Below are 12,890 nucleotides of genomic sequence, written 5' to 3' on the forward strand. Positions count from 1 at the left end.
CTGTCCGCTCTTTCTTTCTCACTCCTGGCTCTGTGTTTTGAGAGGAGACATGCAGACAGGAGTGGGTTTGGTGGTGTCTGGGTCAGCCGCTGCTGGTGTCGGTGTGGGCAGAAGCCCTGTGCCATGGAACCAGGCATGGGGATGGTTCTCTGACCAGACAGGGCCTCTGGATGACTGGCTGCACATTTAATACTTTAATACATTTCACACTTAAAATCATGTTTACATTTTACTTCCAAATTTCATTGTGTTTACATTTAATTTACCAAATTATATTTACTATTACTACAAATAATTAGCTTCTTTCTTGGTTGACAGACACACAGGTAACCCGTTTATTAAGAATGCAATAATCAATTTATATCTTAAGTTACTACCAGGAATCACTAGCAATCCTTATTTTAACGATTCACAAATATACACCTCTCTCACTTATAGAAGTGTAGTAAATGGAATATTTATCAGTCTCCCAGCCGCAAAGTAAATTGCATCCTCACAGCCGTGTAATGCTGCTTAAGCACTGGCTGCTATGTCTGGGCTGGGTTAGTACATGTCACGCTGGATTTCCCCCTACAGCTGCTCTAGTGCTACGGCTCCGGAGCCAGCCCCTCTGCTGATCTACCACCAGCCACGGAGACACAACACACACACATATGCTCACACACACACACGCACGCACATACAAACACATGCACATACACACACGCGCGTGCACACGCGTGCACATACACGCACACGCGTGCACATACAGACTAGAGTTCGGCCGATTATGATTTTCCAACGCCGATACCGATTATTGGAGGGCCACAAAAAGCCGATACCGATTAATCTGCCAATTTTTATATATATATATATATATATATATATGTAATAAATGACAATTACAACAATACTGAATGAACAATGAACACGTTTATTTTAACTTAATATAATACAGAAATAAAATCAATTTAGTCTCAAATAAATAATGAAACATGTTCAATTTGGTTTAAATATTGCAAAAACACAGTGTTGAAGAAGAAAGTAAAACTGCAATATGTGCCATGTAAGAAAGCTAACGTTTAAGTTCCTAGCTCACAACATGAGAACATATGAAATTTGGTGGTTCCTTTTAACAGGAGTCTTCAATATTCCCAGTAAGAAGTTTTAGGTTGTAGTTATTATAGGAATTATAGGACTATTTCTCTCTACACCATTTGTATTTCATATACCTTTGACTATTGGATGTTCTTATAGGCACTTTGGTATTGCCAGCCTAATCTCGGGAGTTGATAGGTTTGAAGTCATTAACAGCGCAGTGCTTCAAGCATTGCTAAGAGCTGCTGGCAAACGCATTAAAATGCTTTTGAATGAATGCTTATGAGCCTGCAGCTGCCTACCACTACTCAGACTGCTCAATCAAATACCAAATCATATACTTAATTATAATATAATAATCACACAGAAATACCAGCCTTTGTTCATTAATATGGTCAAATCCATAAACACTCATTTCGAAAACAAAACATTTATTCTTTCAGTGAAATATGGAACCGTTCCGTATTTTATCAAACGGGTGGCATCCCTAAGTCTAAATATTGCGGTTATATTGCACAACCTTCAATGTTATGTCATATTTATGTAAGTTAATATTGCCTGCTAGTTAATATTGCCTGCTAGTTAATATTGCCTGCTAGTTAATATTGCCTGCTAACATTAATTTATTTTAACTACATATGCAGGTTTATAAAAATATACTTGTTTATTGATTTTAAGAAAGGCATGGATGTTTATGGTTAGATACATTTCTGCAACGATTGTGCTTTTTTGCGAATGCGCTTTTGTTAAATCATCACCCGTTTGGCGAAGTTGAAGTAGGCTGTGATTCGATGATAAATTAACAGGCACCACACTGATTATATGCAACGCAGATCAAGCTAGTTAGCCTAGTAATATCATCAACCACGTGTAGTTAACTAGTGATTATGTGAAGAATGATTGTATTTTATAAGATAAGTTTAATGCTAGCTAGCAACTTACCTTGGCTCCTTGCAGCCACAAGGTCCTTTTGATGCTGCACTCGCGTAACAGGTGGTCAGCCTGCCACCCAGCCTCCTAGTGGATTGCAATGTGATCGGCCATAATCGGCATCCAAAAAAGGCTGGTTACCAATTGTAATGAAAACCATGCCGATTAATCGGTCGACCTCTAATACACACACACACACGCATGTACACTTACACACACACACACACACACACACACACACACACACACACACACACACACACACACACACACACACACACACACACACACACACACACACACACACACACACAGTCAACATCTTTAGAAATCAAGGACAACATTTGTGAAAGTGTCACGACTTCCGCCGAAGTTGGTGCCTCTCCTTGTTCGGGCGGCGTTCGGAGGTCGTCGTCACCGGCTTTCTAGCTGCCACTAATCTATGTTTCTTTTCCTATTTGTTTTGTCTTGATTGTACACAGCTGGTTCCCATTACCTTTGAATTATTTTCCCTATTTAACCCCCTGGTTCCCAATATGTTTTGTGTGTGTTTGTTCCTTGCTGAGTGTTATTGGACTGCTGTGTCATGGTGTGTTTTCCCTGCGTGGAATTTTATGGTTGTTTCTTTTCGAGTGAAGTACGTTATTTTACTCAGTTCTGTGTCCTGCTCCTGACTCCGTCCTCACCACTGCACACTGACACTTGACAGAAAGAAAAGAACATGAGATACAATCCCTCATATTATGGTTCTAAATAAACCAGGGTAGATGCATGAAGTTATAGCCAAGACCAGTGAATTGGTTCAATGCAAGAAAACACACATTCCCTTCCGTTCCAAGGTTTTCCTGACCATTGTTCAGACCGAGAGCTCCTTTTGTTGTTCTCTAGACAACTCCGATGTGAGGGAGAGAGGCCCTGAAAGTTGATCAGTGTTTTGTAGCATTTTATAATAAACCTGGACTAGAAGTGCTTCTCCTTACATGAAAGCAGGAAGAGGTCATTACCATACACGTCATGAGGGATGACTGGATGATGGAGAAAATCTAGTGTACCTCGTTGTGTGCTTCAAGCTTTGTCACATGACTTGCCAGTGTGGTCAGATCCACACTGGCAAGACAGATCCCTTTAATTACAGTTCGTCTTCTTCCATCGTTGTATTATTAGCCTGCATTAGTGTTCAGTGTGAACGTCAGGCCTCTTCCGTCGTTGTATTATTAGCCTGCATTAGTGTTCAGTGTGAACGTCAGGCCTCTTCCGTCGTTGTATTATTAGCCTGCATTAGTGTTCAGTGTGAACGTCAGGCCTCTTCCATCGTTGTATTATTAGCCTACATTAGTGTTCAGTGTGAATGTCAGGCCTCTTCCGTCGTTGTATTATTAGCCTACATTAGTGTTCAGTGTGAACGTCAGGCCTCTTCCGTCGTTGTATTATTAGCCTGCATTAGTGTTCAGTGTGAACGTCAGGCCTCTTCCGTTGTTGTATTATTAGCCTGCATTAGTGTTCAGTGTGAACGTCAGGCCTCTGCCGTCGTTGTATTATTAGCCTGCATTAGTGTTCAGTGTGAGTGTCAGGCCTCTTCCGTCGTTGGATTATTAGCCTGCATTAGTGTTCAGTGTGAACGTCAGGCCGATGATGTACGCTTTTATTATTAACTACTTGGTGCGTCAATCAAAACACTTTTTTGAGAAATATTTAGAAAATATATGTTAAACACTTGGGGAGACGTTGCTATAGATGCAGAAAGGATGTCTATATAGGGAGATAGAATTAACACACACTCTGCAACCAAATGACTTTAGGACAGTATACCAACATCAGCATAAGCAAACACTTCCCAGTGGTTTTCGATGGTGTCTGCTTCTAGCAGTTCCCTGCTGATGGATAACCACTCCATGGGGAATTCATGGCCATGTAGTCCAGTATCTAAGGCTGTGAGGATTGATGGTCTGGGCTGCCATAGCCTGACATGTTGGTGTGTCCTTACTCATGCTTGTTAATGATGGTTTATTGGCAGGATGAACAGTTTTATATCATCACAGAGGCAGCAGGCCAGGTAAAACAGCTGCTACTCATATTGTCTCTGTTCGTTCTGACTCGGGCACCCAGGTACTTTAATACTGTTTATACTTGAAACACATATGGCCTTAGAGCATTTCTGAACAAGCGTATATACAAGCCTAAAACATAGTTAAGGTTAAGTCAAATCTCTGTAGCTCGTCAAATACCCCTTTGTTGTCTCTGGTTGTGCTTACTTAGCAGGCTCATAGCCAGTTGTTTTATCCTATGGATTATTTAGGCTACACAAGACAAAGATTTTGTTTTAGCAGTCACAATGTATAATATTAATGTAGATTTACTGACAACATTAATATATGAATGGTATTTGAAAGGCATAGTCATCTGCACCATAATTACATTCTGTTGTGTGTGTGTGTGTATTTGTTTGTGTTTGTATGTGCAAACGTGTGTTTGTGTTGATTCAAAATTAGGATTTAATTGCTTTTGGAGCAAGGTCTCTGCCCCGAAAAATTCTTTCATTGCAAGGCTACAGGAAGCAGTACTAGATTCCATTAGCAGTAATTCAATTGTATCTTTGTATTTTTTTCTTCTTTAGAAGACATGAACATGGGGTCAGAGGACTACTGAGTTCATATTAGTGTTACAAATTGTATTGCACTGAACACACCAGCGCTACAGAATCATCACCCTGTGTGTACTGTGTATACTGTGTGCGTGTGCGTGCGTGTGTGTGTGTGTGTGTGTGTGCGCGTTCGTGCGTGCCTGTGTCTGTGCAGTGCATACATTCAGCCAGCGGTGTTACCCTTTCTCATGTGGATGAGCATCCCAGTCAGCTCCTGCCCTCAGCACGCCAGGCATGCTAGCTATGTGCAGTGTGTGTCCGGACACAGCCCGGCACAATTGCAGCATTTAGACAAGTCTTAATTTACTTAGGATGGGCTGGCAGCATATGGGAGGATCCACAATAGCTGACTGATGGAGGGACAAAGAAATTGCAGTGTTCTGGTGTAAAAAAAAAAAGTCATTCAGATTGGGTCATAATGGCTCAGCTGTCCTAACCAAAGGAAGGGACAGAATAGGGTGCCTTGTGATTTTTCTCTCTTCACCCCCGTTCCTTTTCTCCTTTTTTGTGCCTGAATCTTTTATCTGCGTTACTCACCAGGGACTCTTCAAAGTAACAAGCCTCCTTCTTTTCCCTGGTGCTGGACTTGGAACCCAAATTAGAGACTGCTTGATTAGAAGAAAGCGAAGGGGGCCAAGAGAGGGAGATGTGGGTATTGGACAGAACAAATCACACCCCTACAAAGTGCCTTTTATCCACAGACTCCAAGGCCCGACTCCCCTCCCAGCAACCAAGGCCCGACTCCCCTCCCAGCAACCAAGGCCCGACTCCCCTCCCAGCAACCAAGGCCCGACTCCCCTCCCAGCAACCAAAGCCCAACTCCCTCCCAGCAACCAAGGCCCGACTCCCCTCCCAGCAACCAAGGCCCGACTCCCCTCCCAGCAACCAAGGCCCGACTCCCCTCCCAGCAACCAAGGCCCGACTCCCTCCCAGCAACCAAGGCCCGACTCCCTCCCAGCAACCAAGGCCCGACTCCCCTCCCAGCAACCAAGGCCCGACTCCCCTCCCAGCAACCAAGGCCCGCTTGTTTTTCTCTTATCATTTATTTAGTTGCTCGTTTGGTTGATGTTTTCTGCCCTACTTTGTGACGTTTCAAAGAGGCAGGCGTCTGAATAGGTGAATGCTGAATGAGGTGGTGAACTTTGCTGTCTGTCTCCTCCAGAGTGTCAGTCTGGCATGTTCTCCATGAGCATGAGGGGAGAGCACAGGATCACCTGCCCACCCTCCAACCTGTCCGCTCAAGGGACATCCTGGGCCAGACTGGCTCCTGTTGCAGGCTGCTATTGTCCTTCTGACCCACTCTCAGCCAGGGGAAGCAGCCTGATCCAGCCCCAGCAGCCTGAGGCAGGGTGGGAGAATGAGGAAGCGCTCCCAGATTGTCACAACACATTAGAAGTGAGGAACCAGGCTGCTTCATGTAGTGAGGAGGCATCCCTCGGCTGTCCATCTCCCGCTGCAAATGGGATGTGAGGAGACACGTTAACGGGCTGGCTTGGCCCCACCGCTGTTAAGAGCCATGCAATATGCAGGAAACCGCCTCTTTGTCAGCAGGCCGGTCAGACAAACACCGCCGCTGTCCTATACTGCACCGCCCAATAAAAGTTTTATCTGCATTTTAAAGCTGATCCATAATTTAGAGCAGGAGGAAAAGGATTTTTACACCAAACCAGGGCAACAAAAAACATATGTGGTATGACGTGGTGATGCTGATGTACAGGGAAGACATTGCTCAGGTCAAGTCAAACATAGATAATCTGATGTCAAATCAATTTTAGGCATTCAATGTTACGTTTTACAATCTTGTCTTATAAAAATATTGTTTGGCTGATTGTAATTGTTTTAACAAGATTCACTGTCCAACTCAGCTTACTGAAAATCTTTTTATGTAAGAGACATTACGTTTAAGCATTTAGATTAGAACCTGTTCCAGAGAGACAAGACAATACAGTAGAGACAAGACAATACAGTAGAGACAAGACAATGCACTAGAGACAAGACAATACAGTAGAGACAAGACAATACAGTAGGGACAAGACAATACAGTAGGGACAAGACAATACAGTAGAGACAAGACAATACAGTAGAGACAAGACAATACAGTAGAGACAAGACAATGCACTAGAGACAAGACAATACAGTAGAGACAAGACAATACAATGGAGACAATACAGTAGAGACAAGACAATACAGTAAAGACAATACAGTAGAGACAAGACAATACAGTAAAGACAATACAGTAGAGACAAGACAATACAGTAAAGACAATACAGTAGAGACAAGACAATACAGTAAAGACAATACAGTAGAGACAAGACAATACAGTAAAGACAATACAGTAGAGACAAGACAATACAGTAAAGACAATACAGTAGAGACAAGACAATACAGTAAAGACAATACAGTAGAGACAAGCAATACAGTAAAGACAATATAGTAGAGACAAGACAATACAGTAAGGACAATACAGTAGAGACAAGACAATACAGTAGAGACAATACAATACAGGAGAGACAAGACAATACAGGGGAGACAAGACAATACAGTAGAGACAAGACAATGCACTAGAGACAAGACAATACAGTAGAGACAAGACAATACAGTAGAGACAAGACAATACAGTAAAGACAATACAGTAGAGACAATACAGTAGAGAAAAGACAATACAGTAAAGACAATACAGTAGAGACAAGACAATACAGTAGGGACAAGACAATACAGTAAAGACAATACAGTAGAGACAAGACAATACAGTAAAGACAATATAGTAGAGACAAGACAATACAGTAAAGACAATACCGCCGAGACAAGAAAATACAGTAGAGACAAGACAATACAGTAGAGACAAGACAATGCACTAGAGACAAGACAATACAGTAGAGACAAGACAATACAGTAAAGACAATACAGTAGAGACAATACAGTAGAGACAAGACAATACAGTAAATACAATACAGTAGAGACAAGACAATACAGTAAAGACAATACAGTAGAGACAAGACAATACAGTAAAGACAATATAGTAGAGACAAGACAATACAGTAAGGACAATACAGTAGAGACAAGACAATACAGTAAAGACAATACCGCCGAGACAAGAAAATACAGTAGAGACAAGAAAATACAGTAGAGACAAGACAATACAGTAGAGACAAGACAATACAGTAGAGACAATACAATACAGGAGAGACAAGACAATACAGTAGAGACAAGACAATACAGTAGAGACAAGACAATACAGTGGAGACAAGACAATACAGTGGAGACAAGACAATACAGTAGAGACAAGACAATACAGTAGAGACAAGACAATACAGTAGAGACAAGACAATGCACTAGAGACAAGACAATACAGCAGAGACAATACAGTAGAGACAATACAGTAGAGACAAGACAATACAGTAAATACAATACAGTAGGGACAATACAGTAGAGACAAGGCAATACAGTAGAGACAATACAGTAGGGACAAGACAATACAGTAGAGACAATACAGTAGAGACAAGACGATACAGTAGAGACAAGACAATACAGTAGAGACAATACAGTAGAGACAAGACAATACAGTAGAGACAATACAGTAGAGACAAGACAATACAGTAGAGACAATACAGTAGAGACAAGACAATACAGTAAAGACAATACAGTAGAGACAAGACAATACAGTAAAGACAATACAGTAGAGACAAGACAATACAGTAAAGACAATACAGTAGAGACAAGACAATACAGTAAAGACAATACAGTAGACACAAGACAATACAGTAAAGACAATACCGCCGAGACAAGAAAATACAGTAGAGACAAGACAATGCAGTAGAGACAAGACAATACAATAGAGACAATACAATACAGGAGAGACAAGACAATACAGGAGAGACAAGACAATACAGTAGAGACAAGACAATACAGTAGAGACAATACAGTGGAGACAAGACAATACAGTAAAGACAATACAGTAGAGACAAGACAATACAGTAGAGACAATACAATACAGTAGAGACAAGACAATGCACTAGAGACAAGACAATACAGCAGAGACAAGACAATGCACTAGAGACAAGACAATACAGGAGAGACAAGACAATACAGTAGAGACAAGACAATACAGTAGAGACAATACAGTAGAGACAAGACAATACAGTAAATACAGTACAGTAGGGACAATACAGTAGAGACAAGACAATACAGTAGAGACAATACAGTAGAGACAAGACAATACAGTAGAGACAATACAGTAGAGACAAGACGATACAGTAGAGACAAGACAATACAGTAGAGACAATACAGTAGAGACAAGGCAATACAGTAGAGACAATACAGTAGAGACAAGACAATACAGTAAAGACAATACAGTAGAGACAAGACAATACAGTAAAGACAATACAGTAGAGACAAGACAATACAGTAGAGACAAGACAATACAGTAAAGACAATACAGTGGAGACAAGACAATACAGTAGAGACAATACAATACAGTAGAGACAAGACAATACAATAGAGACAAGACAATACAATAGAGACAAGACAATACAGTAGAGACAATACAATACAGCAGAGACAAGACAGGAGAGACAAGACAATACAGTAGAGACAATACAGTAGAGACAAGACAATACAGTAGAGACAAGACAATACCGGACCAACTTGTCTTGATACAGAGGGCAGCCTGTTGTCTTGATACAGGGGGCAGCCTGTTGTCTTGGTACAGAGGGCAGCCTGTTATCTTGATACAGAGGGCAGCCTGTTGTCTTGATACAGAGGGCAGCCTGTTGTCTTGATACAGAGGGCAGCCTGTTGTCTTGATACAGAGGGCAGCCTGTTGTCTTGATACAGAGGGCAGCCTGTTGTCTTGATACAGGGGGCAGCCTGTTGTCTTGGTACAGAGGGCAGCCTGTTGTCTTGGTACAGAGGGCAGCCTGTTGTCTTGGTACAGAGGGCAGCCTGTTGTCTTGATACAGAGGGCAGCCTGTTGTCTTGGTACAGAGGGCAGCCTGTTGTCTTGGTACAGAGGGCAGCCTGTTGTCTTGATACAGGGGGCAGCCTGTTGTCTTGATACAGGGGGCAGCCTTTTGTCTTGATACAGAGGGCAGCCTGTTGTCTTGATACAGAGGGCAGCCTGTTGTCTTGATACAGAGGGCAGCCTGTTGTCTTGATACAGGGGGCAGCCTGTTGTCCTGGTACAGAGGGCAGCCTGTTGTCTTGGTACAGAGGGCAGCCTGTTGTCTTGGTACAGAGGGCAGCCTGTTGTCTTGATACAGAGGGCAGCCTGTTGTCTTGGTACAGAGGGCAGCCTGTTGTCTTGGTACAGAGGGCAGCCTGTTGTCTTGATACAGGGGGCAGCCTGTTGTCTTGGTACAGAGGGCAGCCTGTTGTCTTGGTACAGAGGGCAGCCTGTTGTCTTGGTACAGAGGGCAGTCTGTTTTCTTGATATAGAGGGCAGCCTGTTGTCTTGGTATAGAGGGCTGCCTGTTGTCTTGGTACAGAGGGCAGTCTGTTGTCTTCGTACAGTGGGCAGTCTGTTGTCTTTGTACAGAGGGCAGCCTGTTGTCTTGGTACAGAGGGCAGCCTGTTGTCTTGGTACAGAGGGCAGCCTGTTGTCTTGGTACAGAGGGCAGCCTGTTGTCTTGGTACAGGGGGCAGCCTGTTGTCTTCGTACAGAGGGCAGCCTGTTGTCTTGGTCTTGGTACAGAGGGCAGCCTGTTGTCTTGGTACAAGGCTCAGCCTGAGCTCCCCACAATGCCGCCCAATATCAAAACAATGAGCCCTCTGTTAGTATTCTGTTAGTGTTTTTGCAGACTTGCACTCCCCACACATGGCCCCCAGGCTAGAGCCCACTGATCCCTCTGTGGCCCCTGAGCACTGGCCTGCTCCTGGAAGTCAGGATACATGCACACACGCACACTCACACACATTTAACAAGCAATCCTATCATTGGTTTCTGACTGAACATCAGAGAAGTGCTTGGATCCTGACAGGACACTATTGAGTCCAGATGTTTGCTTTGCTGTTAGAGTACCTCTCTCTCTGCCACTCCTGCCTCCGCCCCCCCGTCCCTGAACTTGCTGTCTTCTGCCGTGTAGATACTGGTGACCTATGAAGGCTGCTTCTTTATGGACACAGCCAAAGGTGAATAAAATCGCTGTTGAGTGTACAATTTTTACAGATAAGGCATTCACAACAAGTGGTCAGGTGAATAAGAAGTCAATTCAGGCCTGGGAAACCGCACACAGGCTCAGTGAATAGCTGCTTTTAGGTGCTTTTTTCTGAAGAGGATAAATGGAGAATTGCAGCTCTCTTCCATTGCGGCAAGCAGTGCTAGGCAAGGCTGCCAGTAAATTGCCCTGGATGGGTTCTGGAGGTTGACAGGCCCTATTAAGACAAATGGCCTTCCTCATCGGAGAGATAAAATAAATCAGGTGTTTAGTCAAATTAAAATAGTTGGAGTGGAGAGGGCCCCAGGGAGCCCTGGGAGAAACTCAAGACAGATGTGTCCAAAGGATAGAGGAATACACCCAGGAAAGAAAGAATTCAGCTCCCTCTGAATCCCTCTTTTCTATACTAGTATCAGTCCTTTATCCTTCTCTCTTTCAGTCTCACTCTGTTGTTCTGCTGTAGTCTCTCTTTTTCCCCCTCCCACTCCTCCTCCCCCTCTCTCTCTCTCTCTCTCTCTCTCTCTCTCTCTCTCTCTCTCACTGTCTCTCTCTCTCTCTCTCTCTCTCTCTCTCTCACTCTGTCTGTCTCTCTGTCTCTGTCTCTCTCTGTCTCTCTCTCTCTGTCTCTGTCTCTCTCTCTCTCTCTCTCACTGTCTCTGTCTCTCTCTCTCACTCTCTCTCACTCTGTCTGTCTCTCTCTCACTCTGTCTGTCTCTCTCTTTCTCTGTCTCTGTCTCTGTCTCTCTCTCTCTCTCTCTCTCTCTCTCTCACTCTGTCTGTCTCTCTCTGTCTCTGTCTCTGTCTCTGTCTCTCTCTGTCTCTCTCTCTCTCTCTCTCTCTCTCTCTCTCTCTTCTCTCTCTCTCTCTCATTGTGCAGTAGCTCCAACCTCTGCTTGTCACACAGGAGTGCAGCGAAAGGAGAGTGAGTTACTGTCCATCCTCTCACTGGCAATTATGTTGGTTGTGTAAGTCAATGGGAGGATCACTTAGCATTGATTAGGCGAAGATACAGAGCAGAGCAGTGGAGATGCTCTCCATCACGGACGCTGAACTAGGACATGTGATTGGAGGAAGAGGAGACACACATCCTCACCGGGGCTGCGTTCATCATTGTGTCCTTGCCCAGCGCTCTCAACCATTCACTCTTATTAATCAGAGGGTTGAAACTGCTTCCAGTAATTAGCAGCTTTGGACAGCCGTGGTACGTAGTGTTGTGGGCGTGTCTAGGAGGCGTGGCACCTGTTGGTGATCTAGTAATTATCCATCACCCAGGAGAAACATGACTCCTCTCTCTCCTCTTGTTTATGGAAATGTCTCACTTTGTTTCCAGTAGCTGTGTGTATTTCAGGGCAGCAGTCTAGTTGGTGTTGCTATGTGTTGTCACTTGTCAGAGGATGCAGTAGAGTAGCTATAGATGTCTACATGCAGTGACCCTCTTAGAGAGAGCTGTCTGTGTCTGCTCCTCCCCTAATTAGAGAGAAAAGGAGGAGGAGGGGAGAGGAGGAAGAGAGGAGGTGAGTCATTAGAGACAGTGGCAACATCTCGCTACATGAGCTGGTGGTGTGATAGAGGAAGGGGAGTGAGACGAGAAGGATGTGACGGGCTGCTGTCTGCTGCTATGTTGTGACTTTGGCACTCATCTGCCACCTCACCCCATCAGCCCCCCCACAACCTCCATCAGCCCCCATCAGCCCCCCAACAGCTCTCCTTATTCCCGCGGAACAGTCCCTCCCTGCCCCTTTTCTCTTCTCACCCTCTGTGAAGCTGTGAGCAGCTAAAATTGACAACTCAGGGCTGTGACCTCAGCACTGTTAAGGAAGTCATTCCACAGTCAGTGGCAGATCATGGCTGGCGTGAGACACTAAAGTCTTCTTTGACAGGCCAAGTATTTCAGATGTTGATATGAATAGTACAATAAAACATGTTCTGCATTTATTTTCATCTCATTGAAATAGGGATCCTGGCACATACTGTAGATGCCTAGAAAAACCCTGTTTCTTGGTTCTTCATAGATGTTCTCTCTCATGCTTGTATCTGTATCTGTTTGACTGTGTGTGCTCAAGGGTATTCTCTGTATAGTACACATGTGA

General features: G+C 43.8%; 1 protein-coding gene across 1 annotated transcript in view; it reads left to right on the forward strand.

Moving 5' to 3' along the window:
• Positions 1 to 12,890, forward strand: part of LOC112264224 (transcription factor SOX-6) — a gene marked incomplete in the record, with an annotated part of 138,613 nt that overhangs the window by 47,084 nt on the left and 78,639 nt on the right.

The sequence above is a fragment of the Oncorhynchus tshawytscha genome, linkage group LG04 (genome assembly GCF_018296145.1).
Source record: "Oncorhynchus tshawytscha isolate Ot180627B linkage group LG04, Otsh_v2.0, whole genome shotgun sequence".
Classification (NCBI taxonomy): domain Eukaryota; kingdom Metazoa; phylum Chordata; class Actinopteri; order Salmoniformes; family Salmonidae; genus Oncorhynchus; species Oncorhynchus tshawytscha.